At 46.9% G+C, this 13,759-nt stretch overlaps 1 protein-coding gene across 1 annotated transcript in view; it reads right to left on the reverse strand.

Moving 5' to 3' along the window:
* Positions 1–13,759, reverse strand: part of LOC141226067 (bile acid receptor-like) — a 143,174-nt gene that overhangs the window by 39,259 nt on the left and 90,156 nt on the right. The gene's annotated exons all lie outside the window — the stretch shown is intronic.

A 13,759-nucleotide genomic window follows, 5' to 3' on the forward strand; every position in this document is an offset into this window, starting at 1 on the left:
GATGTTTTTCTCGAACTCAACTCAACATTCAGCTCTTTATGTAGTAAGATATCATTAAGCACGTGGGGAAAACCATTGCATGAAAGGGTGTGTCCTAAATTTTACTAGTAATGTACAGTACAGACCAAAAGTTTGAACACACCTCATTTAAAGGTTTTTCTGTATTTTCATGACTATGAAAATTGTACATTCACACTGAAGGCATCAAAACTATGAATTAACACATGTGGAATTATATACTTAACAAAAAAGTGTGAAACAACTGAAAATATGTCTTATATTCTAGGTTCTTCAAAGTAGCCACCTTTTGCTTTGATGACTGCTTTGCACACTCTTGGCATTCTCTTGATGAGCTTCAAGAGGTAGTCACCGGAAATGGTTTTCACTTCACAGGTGTGCCCTGTCAGGTTTAATAAGTGGGATTTCTTGCCTTATAAATGGGGTTGGGACCATCAGTAGTGTTGTGCAGAAGTCTGGTGGATACACAGCTGATAGTCCTACTGAATAGACTGTTAGAATTTGTATTATGGCAAGAAAAAAGCAGCTAAGTAAAGAAAAACGAGTGGCCATCATTACTTTAAGAAATGAAGGTCAGTCAGTCTGAAAAATTGGGAAAACTTTGAAAGTGTCCCCAAGTGCAGTTGCAAAAACCATCAAGCGCTACAAAGAAACTGTGTCTACATACTGTGCCTTAAAAAAGTATTCATACCATGTGAACATTTCAACATGTTTTTGCATTACAGCCACAAACTTAAATGTATTTTATTGCAATTTTATGTGATACCAACACAAAGTAGTGTAGCATCGGCGTCTCTGCCCCGTACTAGGCAGAGACGCCGTCCCTCTCACCTCCCCGCTCCAGGCGCGGCGTCCTCCAGCGCTTCTCTCCCTGATGCTTCCGGCACGCGCTCCTTCCCCGGCAGTGTGCTTAGGTCGCGCGCGCATGCGCTCCCCCTCTCTTAAAGGGACCGCGCGCCGTCCTAAGGAGTCCCCGGCCAATTGCCGGAGGACCTCCCATATATAAGGCACCTCCTCCAAAATGGAGGTGCCCGAGCAATGTTGTTGCAAAGCCTTCACTCTGCTTCAGCCCTCAGGTCCCGTTACCAGTTACCTGCCAGATTCCTGCTTGTTACCTGCCTGTCACCTGCCAGATTCCTGCTTGTTACCTGCCAGTCACCTGCCAGATTCCTGCTTGATACCTGCCTGATATCCGCTTACCTGCTTGCAAGCCTGCGGTCCGACGGTCTGCCTTCCGACACCTGTCAGTCTGTCTATGGACCAGCCTGCCCGCTCACCTGGGAGCGCTCACCTACTACCTGTCTGCTAGCCTACCTGGAGGCTCCGCCGTCACGTGCTGTGACCACCTGCCTGTCCAGAGACTCTTGCCCGCTCACCTGGGAGCGCTCACCTGCTACCTGCCTGCTATCCTACCTGGAGGCTCCGCCGTCACGTGCTGTGACCACCTGCCTGTCCAGAGACTCTTGCCCGCTCACCTGGGAGCATCCACCTGCTACCTGCCTGCTTGCCTACCTGGAGGCTCTGCCGTCACTTGCTGTGACCACCCGCCTGTCTAGAGACTGTCCCCGTCACTTGCCGTGACCTCCTGCCCTTCTACCCAGAGACTGTCCCCGTCACTAGCCGTGACTACCTGCCCGCCTTCCCTGGGAGCCACCCGCTTCCTTACAAGGACTGCCCCCTTGTATAGTTGCTCAGAGGTTCCACCTCCCAGACCCGTTACTGTTTGCTCGGGCCATGGAACCCGGTGGTCCCCAGATCTCCGATCTGCACCAGGAAGTCTTACGTCAGAAAACTCAGCAGGAGGTGGTACTGTCCTATCTACGGTCCATTAACTAGGCGCCTTGTGTGCCTCGTCTTTGTCTACCTCTGGTCCAGCCGTGCCCATTCCTGCGGTACCGCAATCCAGTCCCTTCATGGTACCCGACTATGGACCTCGGCTTCTGGCACCTCCACGCTTTGCCGGCGAACCTACTTTAGCTCGGGGTTTCATAAACCAGTGGACCCTGCACTTTGAGCTATTGGCATACCAGTTCATCTCCGACCAGGCCAAGGTGGCCTTCATCATGTCCCATCTCACTGGGGAGGCACTGGCATGGCTAAATCCCCTGTGGGAGAGAGGGGATCCCCTGGTGTCCGACCTGCCATCTTTCCTCGCTGCTTTCCGGAAAGTCTTCGATGAACCTGGATGGAAAACCTCTTCTGCCTCCTCTCTGCTACATCTCCGCCAAGGGAGTCTCACCGTGGGCCAATATGCCATACGGTTCCGCACCCTCGCTTCTGAGCTTACCTGGGAAAATGAGGCTCTGGTGTCCGTCTTCTGGGAGGGTCTTTCCTGTCGGATTAAGGACGAGTTAGCTGGTCGGGACATTCCTACCACTCTGGATGACCTGGTGTCACTAGCTACCCGGATTGGCATCCGGTTCCAAGAACGTGCCAAAGAGACTGCCTGGGAGAAAGACTTTTCTTGCTCTGCTCCTACTTCCCTGAGACCTGCCTCTCAACCAGTCACTCCGCGGGCGCCCTCGCCTGAACCTATGCAGATCGACCAGACCAAGATGGTCAGATCTCGCCAAGAATCTCGCCGAGCCGAGGGAAGCTGTTTCTATTGTGGCAGTATGGAGCACTTCATCCGTTCCTGCCCGGAAAAGCCGGGAAACGCCAGTGTCTAGGACCGCTCGGATAGGTCATCCTAGACAAAAGTAAGCCCTCTCCGTCTCTGACTTTACCGGTCTCTATTGCTTGGGGAGAAAACCGTCACTTTGAACTCGCCCACCTGGATTCTGGAGCTGCTGGAAACCTCATCTCCTAGTCTCTGGTAGAGAGATACCGTATTCCTACCAAGCCCCTGGCTGAACCATTGTCAGTCGCCTCCGTGGATGGAAGACTTCTCTCGGAGACCATCCTGCTCGTCACTGAACCCATAACCCTGCAGGTGGGAATGCTGCACTCTGAGGAAATCTCATTCCATGTGCTGTCCGGACTTTCTCACTCCCTGTTGCTAGGTCTACCTTGGCTCCAGACACACGAACCCGTATTGAACTGGCGATCCGGTGAAGTACTCCGATGGGATCCAGACTGCCATAGGACCTGCCTGGTTCCGGTCCGCCCAGCTCACCCTCCGCCTACTCCAGCTAATTTACCAGGTCTTCCGGCTCCTTACTGGCCCTATGCGGACGTCTTCGGTAAGAAGGAAGCAGAGACGTTGCCACCCCATAGGCCATATGACTGCCCGATCGACCTGGTACCTGGCACCACTCCTCCCCGTGGGCGTATCTACCCGTTGTCTGCAGCTGAGACCCGGTCCATGTCTGAGTACATTGAAGAGAATCTGGCTAGAGGATTTATCTGAAAATCTACCTCCCCGGCTGGAGCCGGATTCTTCTTTGTCAAAAAGAAAGACGGCTCGCTACGTCCCTGTATTGACTACAGAGGACTCAATCTCATCACAGTAAAAAACAAATACCCCCTGCCGCTCATCTCCGAATTGTTTGACCGTCTCAAGGGCGCCAGGATCTTCTCCAAGCTGGATCTACGAGGAGCATATAACCTGGTCCGTATCCGTCAAGGAGACGAGTAGAAGACGGCATTCAATACCCGGGACGGTCACTATGAGTACCTTGTGATGCCCTTCGGTCTCTGTAATGCTCCCGCTGTCTTTCAAGAACTAGTCAACGACATCTTCCGTGACCTCCTGTACTCCTGCGTAGTGGTATACCTGGACGATATCTTGGTCTTCTCTCCGGATCTCCCCACACACCAAAGGGATGTTCGTCAGGTCCTGCTTAGGCTTCGGCAGAACCACCTCTATGCCAAATACGAGAAGTGCCTCTTCGACCAGACTTCCCTACCATTCTTGGGCTATGTCATCTCCCAGACAGGTCTGCAAATGGATCCCGAGAAGCTCTCTTCCGTTCTAAAATGGCCTCGTCCTGAAGGTTTGAAGGCGATACAGCGATTCCTGGGCTTCGCTAATTACTATCGTCTTTTCATCCCACACTTCTCGTCTCGGACTGCTCCCATATCTGCACTCACCCGTAAGGGGGCTAATCCCAGGACATGGTCGCCTGAAGCCGAGGAGGCCTTCCTTTCCTTAAAGAAAGCTTTCGCCTCTGCTCCCGTCCTGCACCGTCCGGACTGTAATAAACAATTCTACCTGGAGGTTGATGCCTCCTCCTCCGGAGCCGGAGCGGTACTCACCCAAAAATCTTCTACCGGGAGAATGGTAACCTGCGGCTTCTTCTCCAAAATCTTCTCCTCGTCTGAGCGCAACTACTCCATAGGAGACCGTGAATTGCTAGCCATCAAATTGGCACTGGGGGAGTGGCGCTATCTGCTTGAAGGGGCTCTCTACCCGGTAATTATCTACACGGATCACAAAAACCTGGCATATCTCCAAAATGCCCAGAGACTCAATCCTCGCCAGGCCCGGTGGTCGTTGTTTTTTGCCCGCTTCGACTTCATTCTTCATTTCCGTCCGGCGGACAAGAACGTCAAAGCTGATGCCTTGTCCCGGTCCTTCCTGTCCTCCGATCAAGAGGAGGAGCCTACGCACATCATCGACTCCTCCAAGGTGATGAATGTGGCCCCCTTGGATCTGACTCGTCTCCCACCCGGTATGACGTTTGTAGCTGTACCAGATCGGGAGAGGGTTCTTCGCTGGGGACATTCTTCTAAACTAGCTGGCCATGCTGGCCAAAAGAAGACCTTCCAAGTCATTACCCGGCATTACTGGTGGCCTACCCTGCGTAAGGACGTGGTAGACTTCGTCGCGGCCTGCTCATCCTGTGCCCGTAACAAAGTTCCCAGACATCTTCCAGCAGGCCATCTCCTGCCCCTTCCCCTACCTGCTGCTCCTTGGCAGCACATTGCTATGGACTTTATCACCGATCTTCCTATTTCTGCCGGTTGTACAGTCATTTGGGTTGTCGCTGACCGCTTTTCTAAGATGGCCCACTTCATTCCCCTGCCTGGTCTCCCATCTGCACCCGAGCTGGCTAAAGACTTTATCCGCCACATCTTCCGTCTCCATGGCCTGCCCCTCCACATCGTGTCGGATCGTGGGGTTCAGTTCACCTCACGCTTCTGTAGAGCCACATGTAAGCTGCTTGACATCACCCTGGACTTCTCCTCCGCTTACCACCCACAGTCCAATGGTCAAGTGGAGCGGATCAATCAGATCCTGACCAGTTACCTCCGGCACTTTGTTAATGCACACCATTCGGACTGGGTGGATCTCCTACCATGGGCCGAGTTCTCTTACAATAACCATGAGAGCGAATCCTCTTCCAAATCCCCGTTCTTTATAGTCGGTGGCTAACATCCCCGGATTCCACTTCCTGTCTCCGTTTCTGTGGACAACCCTGCTGCGGAGTCTCTTGTCAGCGAATTTTCTACTATTTAGGAGAGTACCAGGTCCGCTCTTCTTCTGTCCTCTGAGCGGATGAAGAGATATGCTGATAAGAGACGTCTGGATCCGCCTCAATTCCGTCCGGGAGACAAGGTTTGGCTCTCGTCCAAACATGTGCGGCTCAAAGTACCCTCCTTCAAGTTGGGCCCTCGATTCATCGGTCCCTTCGAAGTCCTCAGGCAAATTAACCCTGTGGCCTACAAATTAAAACTCCCGGCCACCCTACGGATTCCCAACTCCTTCCACGTATCTCTCCTCAAACCCGTTGTCTTTAACTCTTTTTCCAATAATCCAGGTGCCCCTCCTGCTCCGGTTTCCGCTGATGACGTCTTTGAGGTAGAGAGTATTCTGGCCTCCAAGAGGGTAAGAGGAAAAACCTTTTTTCTGGTGGATTGGAAGGGGTTTGGTCCTGAGGAGAGAACTTGGGAACCCAGGGAGAACATCAACGCCCCGCTTCTCCTTGAAAAATTTCTTTCTGGCCAAAAAAAGAGGGGGCCTAAAGGGGGGGGTACTGTAGCATCGGCGTCTCTGCCCAGTACTAGGCCGAGACGCCGTCCCTCTCACCTCCCCGCTCCAGGCGCGGCGTCCTCCAGCGCTTCTCTCCCCGCTGCTTCCGGCACGCGCTCCTTCCCCGGCAGTGTGCTTAGGGCGCGCGCGCGCTCCCCCTCTCTTAAAGGGACCGCGCGCGCCGTCCTAAGGAGTCCCCGGCCAATTGCCGGAGGACCTCCCATATATAAGGCACCTCCTCCAAAATGGAGGTGCCCGAGCAATGTTGTTGCAAAGCCTTCACTCTGCTTCAGCCCTCAGGTCCCGTTGCCAGTTACCTGCCAGTCACCTGCCAGATTCCTGCTTGTTACCTGCCAGTCACCTGCCAGATTCCTGCTTGTTACCTGCCAGTCACCTGCCAGATTCCTGCTTGATACCTGCCTGATATCCACTTACCTGCTTGCAAGCCTGCGGTCCGACGGTCTGCCTTCCGACACCTGTCAGTCTGTCTATGGACCAGCCTGCCCACTCACCTGGGAGCGCTCACCTACTACCTGTCTGCTAGCCTACCTGGAGGCTCCGCCGTCACGTGCTGTGACCACCTGCCTGTCCAGAGACTCTTGCCCGCTCACCTGGGAGCGCTCACCTGCTACCTGCCTGCTATCCTACCTGGAGGCTCCGCCGTCACGTGCTGTGACCACTTGCCTGTCCAGAGACTCTTGCCCGCTCACCTGGGAGCGTCCACCTGCTACCTGCCTGCTAGCCTACCTGGAGGCTCTGCCGTCACTTGCCGTGACCACCCGCCTGTCTAGAGACTGTCCCCGTCACTTGCCGTGACCTCCTGCCCTTCTACCCAGAGACTGTCCCCGTCACTAGCCGTGACTACCTGCCCGCCTTCCCTGGGAGCCACCCGCTTCCTTACAAGGACTGCCCCCTTGTATAGTTGCTCAGAGGTTCCACCTCCCAGACCCGTTACAAGTAGCAAGTATTTGTGAAGTGTAAAGTACGTTTTCCCTTATTTTCTAAATATTTAAAAAAAAAAATCTGAAAATTGTGACTTGAATTTGTATTCAGCCCACCTGAGTCAATTCTTTGTTGGACCATCTTTCACTGCAATTACTGCTGCATGTCTTTTGGGGTCTGTCTCTACCATCATTGCACATCTAGAGGTTAACATTTTTGCCCAATCTTCTTTGCAAACTAGCTCTAGCTCAGTGAGATTGGATGGTGAGCTTCTGTGAACAGCAATTTTCAAGTCTTGCCACAGATTCTCAATGGGATTTAGATCTGAACTTTGACTTCACCATTCAAACACATGAATATGCTTTGATCTAACCCATTCTATTGTAGCTCTGGCAGCATGTTCAGTGACATTGTCCTGCTGGAAGGTGTATCTACAGTATGCCCCTGTCTCTAGACTTTTTCAGCTTCTAACAAGCTTCCTCCAGGATTGCCCTGTATTTAGCTCCATCCGTCTTCCCATCAATTCTGACCAGCTGAAGAAAAGAATCCTCACAGCATTATGCTGCCACTAACATGTTTGACGGTGGGGATGGTGTTTTCAGGGTGATGTGTAGTTAGTTTTCCACCACACACAGTGTTTTGGTCTCATCTAATCAGAGCTCCTTCTTCCACATGCTAGCTGTGTCCCCTTCATGGCTGTTTGCAAACTGCAAATGGGACTTCCTATGTCTTGCTTTCGAAAATGTCTTTCTTGCCACTCTTCCATAAAGACCAGATTTGTGGAGTACATGACTAATAGTTGTTCTGTGGACAGATTCTCCCACCTGAGTTGTGGATCACTGCAGCTCCTCCATAATGACCATGGGCCTTTTGGCTTCTCTAATTAGTTCTCTCCTTGCTTGGGATGTCAGTTTAGGTGATGTGTAGCTCAGGCTGTTTGAGCCCTGGTGTTTTCAAACAAAACTCTGAGACCTTCACAGAATACCTGTAGGTATACTAAGAATAAATTATACACAGGTGGACTCAATTTACTGATTATGTGACTTCTGGTATCAGACTAAAGAACATTTTTTGGACTATTTATGAAGCTGAAAACTTTCTTTATATTATCAGACTACAGGGGCTGTATACAAATGCAAGTCGCAATGTTCACATTTATGTTTTTAAAATGATTAGAAAACCATGTATCATTTCCTTTACACTTTACTTGCTACTTTGTGTTGGTATATCACATAAAATTCCAATAAAATACATTACAGTTTGTGGGTGTAAAGTGAAAAAATGTGCAATAGTTCATGGGGCATGAATACTTTTTCAAGGCACTGCATATTTATACACCTATCTCTCTCTCACAGGATCGAAAGACAGTGAGCCTCATCATTTGCAAATCATTTTCATGTCTATGGATCCTGTGATTTCCATAATTCCATATCTTTTCCTTCTTGGTTTTGCAAATTCAATGATGAGGAGTGTATATGTATTACTTATTAGAGTGTGGAGATTGTAGATTGAAACAAAATGTAGCAAAAGCACACAAGAACACATTTAAACAAGTAGTAAAGAAATGTGTGAAACAAACAAGAATAAGTGTTAAACCTTAGATTCCTCAAAGTAGTCCTATTTATTCTGATGACTGCTTTACACCTCCTTGGCAATTTCTTAAGCAGTTTAATATGTAATGGCTTCCAATAAACAAGCATGCCTTGTCAAGAGTTTTTTTGGGAAATCACTGGACATCAGAAAGTGTTTGTTTCCATCAAGTGTGTATACAGTACAGTGCCCTATTCTACAACTGTTCTGAGCCAAAATATGGTAAATACCATTCAACTAAGTAAGGAGAAATGACAGTCCATTATCAAGACATTAGTCAGTCCTAAAATTTTCAAAAACCTTGAAGGTAACCACAAATGCAGGCATGAAAACGATCAATTGCTATGATGAAAGTGGCTCTCAAGAGAGCCGCCCCAAGAAAGAAAGTGCAATAATTACCTCTACTGCGGAGAATAAGTTCATCAGAGTTAGGGCTCGTTTACACAACCGTATTTTAGGTCCGAGTGCTCTCCATGAATAAAATGGACGGCGCACGGACCAATGTTATTCAGTGGGGAAATGCAGATGACCAATTTTTTTTTACTGACCGAATCTGTGTGTGAAAAAAAAATTGCAGCATGCACTAGTTTCTTCTGCAAATTGGATGAGACTCACCCATTCAAGTCTATGGGTGCGAAAATAAAATCAGATGTCATACGGAGCATCCAATTTTTATGAACACATTGCAATTCTGTAACGTAAGAAATTGTAAATGTTATTATAAATGATTAATAGATACTACTGTAAAAAAACGATTACATACGGACAGCAAATGGATGAGAAGTAAACAAAAAATCTTCCCATTGTTCTCGATGAAACTCTGAATGAAACACAAATTGACAGCACTTCAGATAACAGTTCACATTAGTGATGCACAAGAATCAAGTAGCTGACACATCTTAACATCAACTGTCCACAAGAGGCTGCAAAAAATAGCTGAATTTTTGCAAAGAAGTCTCTACTGAGGACTGCAAACTGGAAGAGATTTGTTTGTTGTATACTGCAATACAAGGAATGGACATTATATTAGTGAAGATGTGTACTGTGATCCGATGAGCTAAAATTTGAGATTTTTACCTCCAACCAATACCAACCGCCATGTCTTTGTGAAATGCAAAAAAGGTGAGCAGAATGCTGTATATGTGTGTTAGCCACCAAGAAGCATGGAGGAGGACGTGTGATGGTGTGCAGTGGCTTTGCTGGCAAAATGATGTCATTTATTCCAAATTAAAGGCACACTTACCCAGCATGGCTACCACAGCATTCTGAAATAATATGTCATCCCATCTGGTTTTCTCTTAGTGGGGCCATCATTTGTGTTTCTGCAAGACAATGACCCAAAGTGCACCTCCTGGCTATGTGACCAAGAAGGTGAGAAATGGATTGCTGCGTCACATAACATGGCCTGAACAATCACCCATCCAAAGCCCAAAGAGGATAATTAAGACCACAGACGGAAGTCAAAGTAGCCAGCAAGTGTTCACCACTTTTGGAACACCCTCAAGACTCTTAGAAAGCCACTCCATGTCACTGCCTGATGTAGCTGCTTGAAAGAATGCCAAGGGGATGGAATGTTGCCATTAGGATAAAAGAAGAGTACTTTGAGGAATCTAAGGTTTAACACATTTTTGGTCTGTTTTATGCATGCTTTTTTTACTCTTTGTTTCCATATATGTTCCATCGTGGTATTGCTGCCTTCAGTCTGAATCTACAATATGCATATTGCATTAAGAACAAGGAAAACCATTGCATAAACAGATGTGTTTAAACTTTTAACCCATATACAGTATCTCACAAAAGTGAATACACCTTTCACATTTTTGTAAATATTTTATTATATCTTTTCATGGGACAACACTGAAGATATGACACTTTGATACAATGTAAAGTAATCAGTGTACAGCTCGCATAACGGTGTAAATTTGGTGTGCCCTCTAAATAACTCAACACACTGCCATTAATTTCTAAACTGCTGGCAAGAAAAATGAGTACACCCCTCAGTGAAAATGGCCACATTGTGCCCAATTAGACATTTTTCCTCTCTCTTGTGTCACGTGACTCATTACATTCACAGGTGTGAATTGGGATGTTAAATTTGGTATTATCTCTCTCATACTGGTCACTGGAAGTCCAACATGGCAAAGAACTCTGAGGATCTGATTTTTTGCACTACATAAAGAGGGCCTAGGTTATAAGAAGATTGTCAGCATCCTGGAACTGATATGCAGCATGGTGGACAAGACCATAGAGCGGTTTAACAAGACAGATACCACTAAAAACAGGCCGCGCCATGGTAGACCAAAGAAGTTGAGTGCACGTGCTCAGCGCCATATCCCGAGGTTGTCTTTTCAAAATAGATGTATGAGTGCTGCCAGCATTGCTGCAGAAGTTACAGGGTTGAGGGTCAGCCTGTCAGTGCTCAGACCATACGCTGAATCTAATTGGTCTGCATGGCTGTCATCCCAGAAGGAAGCTTCTTCTAAAGTTGATGCCTAAGAAAGCCCGCAATCAGTTTGCTAAAGACAAGCAGACTAAAGACAAGGATTACTGGAACCATGTCCTGTGTGCTTATGAGACGAAGATAAACTTATTTAGTTCAGATGGTGTCAAGCATGTTTGACAGCAACTGGGTGAGGAACACAAAGACAAGTGTATCTTGCCTACAGTCAAGCATGGTGGTGGGAGTGTTATAGTTTGGGGCTGCATGAGTGCTGCCGGCTGTGGGGAGGTACATTTTCCGAGAACCGTAGTGTCTCCATTTTTCGGGATCTGGGGCTGGGTGAGGGCTTATTTTTTGCACGCCGGGCTGACATTTTTACTGATACCATTTTGAGGTAGATCCGATGTTTTGATCGCTTGTTATTGCAGTTTACTGCAATGTTGTCGCAATCAAAAAAACTTAATTGTGGCATTTTGAATTTTTTTCTCACTACGCTGTTTACCGATTGGAATAATAATTTTTTTATATTGATCGATCGGGCGATTCTGAACGTGGCAATACCAAATATGTGTATGTGTGTTTTTTTTATTGTTTTATTTTGAATGGGGCAAAAGAGGGGTGATTTAAACTTTTATATATTTTTTAATATTTTTTTTAAAAAAACTTTTTTTTACACTTTTTGCATGCTTCAGTAGTCTCCATGGGAGACTAGAAGCAGCACTTGTCTGATCGCCTCGGTTACACACAGGCGATGATCAGATCGCCTGTGTGTAGCAGATTTGCTCACTTGCTATGCACGCCGACTACTGGGCGGCGCTCATAGCAATCTGGCAGTGACAACCACAGGGGTCTCCTGCAGACCCCAGCTTGTCATACCAACCCATCGGTGCCCCGTGATCATGTGACGGGGTCGCCAATGGGCGTGGTAAGTGACGCGCATCCAGTTTGCGCGAGTTAAATGCCACTGTCAGAGATTGACAGCGGCATTTAACTAGTTAACAGCCACAGTTGGATCGCGATTCCACCCGCGGCTGTTGCGGGCTGATGTCAGCTGTATAGATCAGCTGACATGTGCCCGGAAAAGTGCGGGCACAGTTCTGGAGCCCACGCTGAACAGGGGGTTATGACGTGTTCATAAAGTTTAAATCCCCTCACTTTTTCAGAAATGTAAATAGAACTCTTGCCCACATATAAATAGAATAGTAAAATGTACAGCTAAATGAGCAGAAAAACAAGTTCTCACATAGGTCCATCGACAGAAGACAAAATAGTTAATTGTCTCAAAAAATGGAGAAACAAATCCAAATTTTTTTGGACAAAGTTCTGAACTTTTTTAACCACTAAAATATTATATATAAAAAATACTTAGCAGTTTAGTATTGTTATAATCATTCTGACGTGAAAAATCATTATGCCAGATCAGTTTTACTGCACCAATGTGTTTTTTTTTCACCATTTCACACTTAGATTTTTTTAAAACATAATATGGAAAAATGAATGGAGTCATTCAAAACTATAAATGGTCCCGTAAAAAGCAATCGCTCTTACGGCTATGCCAATGAACAAATAAAAAAGTTACGGCTCTTCGAAAAAGGGGAAGAAGAGAACTAATAAATACTTGGTCCTCAAAGGGGTTGTCTGTAGTTATGATCGAGCATTAAAATGCTTGAGTGCTCAGTACTCGATTCGAGCAGGTTGGACGCTCGGATGGGCTCGACTCGAGTACCAGGTACTATGGAAGTCAATGGGAAATTTGAGCATTTTTCCAGAAGACCTTAACAGGAGAGCTGGGGAGGCAGGAAAATTGCTGAAATGCATAAAAACAGCGAATGTTAGGAAACATTCTTTCCTGTATAAGGCAAAATGAAAAAGAAAAAAAATAACGCCTCCTCCACCACTTAATAGCCAGACCATCTCTCACCGTATTTCCCTGTTGCCTGTGACTACAGTTAATGACATAGTAGAGGGAGAAATAAAACTATGTCCACCAGTAGTCACCGGTAAATATAATTTTAACATTTTACTACCTTATCTGGACACGTGATGTGTGTGTAACATGGTCAGACACATCCGTTTTAATTTATGAAGGAGGGACTCGGAAGCTCACAAAGCCTATGCGGACAATGCAAGAACTGCCAAAAATTAGAAGGAAGATGGACTCCGATACATCCTGTATTAGACATATAAGAGGGCCTCATACACATTCTGTTAAAATTGTTAGGTAGTGGGTCTCCTAGACTCATAAAGCTTATGCACTAAGTGCTAAGACTACCAAAAATTAGAAGGAGGGATTGCAATACACCCTCTATGACACAGAGAGGAGGGCCTCAAAAAAGAAGATTTTTTTTTCTATTTTTAAGGAGTGGGACTTCTAGACTGGTAAAGCCTATGCACTAAGAGCAAGGGCTGAAAAACATTTACCCATGGGGGTATACATATATATATGTAAGAGAGTTGTATGGGTAGGCCTCATAAACACCCTGGAAAATTTAAGAGCGAGGGTCGCATGATGACCCTCTAGAAATTATGAGCAGGAGTCATAGTTTCACCTGGCCCATGGCCTCGGCCTCTGCGTGCCCCATCAGCAGCATGTCCACTTTTCCATCCCTTACTGCATGACTTGCGCATTTTAAATTAGTTATATAATATATACCTGCAAACTTTATGGTGTTAATATAAATATGTAGCCCTGAAAAGGACTTTTGTTTTGAGGTTGCAAAAGCAGTATACCTATATAAGGACTGTAAGGCAATAAACCCTGCCTATATGCCTCTAATCCAAAACTATCCTTCCTCCATCAGCTATCCCTACACTGATTGCAGGTAACAGCGGTTTTACTAGAGAAAGGACGGTAT

The sequence above is a fragment of the Phyllobates terribilis genome, unplaced genomic scaffold (genome assembly GCF_046119375.1).
Source record: "Phyllobates terribilis strain yellow unplaced genomic scaffold, ASM4611937v1 Scaffold_2__4_contigs__length_985480577, whole genome shotgun sequence".
Taxonomy (NCBI): domain Eukaryota; kingdom Metazoa; phylum Chordata; class Amphibia; order Anura; family Dendrobatidae; genus Phyllobates; species Phyllobates terribilis.